The sequence below is a fragment of the Vicugna pacos genome, chromosome 1, assembly GCF_048564905.1.
Source record: "Vicugna pacos chromosome 1, VicPac4, whole genome shotgun sequence".
NCBI classification, from domain to species: domain Eukaryota; kingdom Metazoa; phylum Chordata; class Mammalia; order Artiodactyla; family Camelidae; genus Vicugna; species Vicugna pacos.
This window is the reverse complement of record NC_132987.1, coordinates 85,132,586-85,134,562: the sequence shown is the minus strand read 5'-3', so window position 1 is coordinate 85,134,562 and position 1,977 is coordinate 85,132,586.

The following is a 1,977-nucleotide window of genomic DNA, read 5'->3' as shown; positions in this document are numbered from 1 at the left end:
GGGCTGGGGGCGGGGCGCGGGCGGGGGGCGCTGTGCGCACGCTCGGGGCGGGCCCTCCTGCTCCGTGCCCGCCTCCCGGCCGCGCCGCCGGCCGCCCGCGGTGGGGGTGCTTCCGGCACTCGGATCCCGAGTGTGGTCAGGGCTCACGCCGGTACATTTCCTTCTTCGGTGTAAAAGGAAATAAATGAGGATTTTGTTGTTGTTTTTTGAGTCGGGGCGGAAGGAGGCTCAGAATCTGGGGACGCATTCTAGTACAACCATGTTCCTTCAATGAATGAGAACCTGAGGCCGGGAGAGGGGAGGTGAGCTGCCCAGGTTTAGGGAGCTAGTGGTTCAGGTTCTCCATCACTTTCTTAGACACGCTGTCTGCTACGCTGTGCTGCTTTGTACTAAGACAGCTTTAATGTAAAATGTGTTGCTCCCGGAGAGAGAATGAATCCTGTTTTAAAAGAATACTGGAAATTCTTGCAACTGTGGCGGTAGAAGCAAAGAACAAAAGCAATGATTTGACTAATTTCGGCCTAACACTCTCTCCTTTTGACTCATTATCAGGACTTCGGGGTTGAGAGGTTGGGACCAGTGGGAAGGGGGTCAGTTACTCACCTCTGCTCTGGCCTGTGCCCTTCTTTGTTCTGTTGACAGCCAAAGGGGACACAGAGGAAAGACGTCTTTTCATTCTGTTAACATGATTGAGACCAGCAGCTGTATCTGATGGTTAAGTGACACGTGAGCTAATGGAAACGAAGTATACATACCTTTATCTGACACTTGTCCAAAGTAACAGTAATAGTGTTAGGTAGTTGAGATAGAAATGAACGCTGGGCAGGGGGAGAAGAAGGGGAAAGGAACAACCCAGAAAATGGCAATGTCTGCATTCAGGAAAAGGGACACCAGATATTTTTACTTTCTCTGAATAAGGGCCAGTAAAAGAAGCCAGTTAAAATCAAAGCACTGCAGCTGCGCATAGGAGGGGACCTGGTATAACTTGACCCGACGAACCTGCCCAAAACGGGATGGGTGTTAACAGAGCACAGGGAACCTGAGTTGTCAATCAATCAATCAATCAATCATGAAACCAGGATATGAAAACAGGAAAAACAAAGGAATGGCGCCATGTTTCCTCTCTTGGATTGGCCTGCTCCCAATTCTCGGGAGTGTAGTATCTTTTACTATTTTTTTTTTTACTTCACTAATAAAAATCTTGCTTATATCACATTTTCTGTCTCTTGTCAAAAGAAAGTTTTTTTCAGGTGACTAAGAACCAAGGTAATTCTTACTTTCCTTTTCCCGGTAACCATAGCAAGGCTTGAACTGAATTCTTCTGCTTTTCGGCACCATGCTAGGTGTTTCATAGACTCCTCACCACAAACTCCACTTTACAGCTGAGGAAAGTGAGTCAGGAGAGGTTAAGTAACTGCACAAGGTCACACAGCTAGGAAGTAGCAGAAACAAGATTGGAGCCAAACCAGTCAGTCAACTGTTTAGTCCTTTCCCAGAGTGTTGTGCTTTCTGCCTCCCACCATCACCTGAAAGCTGCCGGGCAGATTCCAGTCAAGGAACTTGGAGTTCAGTTCAAATTTAGCCCTTTCAGAGAAGACTACGTAAAAACTCTACTCTACTTCACATGATGTTGGTAACATACCTTGTTCTTTATTTGTACTTCAAACCATCTCCTGAAGATAATATAGAGCAGTATGGATGTTACAGGGATTCAGAAAATGGTAAATTCTCACCCTTGTCCATTACATGGAAAAGCAGTACTTTGTGTCTGTCATAAATAGTTCCAATGTCAACACAAAAAACTATTTCCTGGCATATAGAATAGTACCTAGGATGTCTAACAGAACAAAGCACATATTGAAGTCAGCTCTGCTAGGGAAAATCATACATCGCATGTAGCAGTTCCCCTAATGCAAAATTAGACTTTCAGTATTCTCTCTGATATTTTCATTATAGTCCAGATTTCTTAGTATGGCA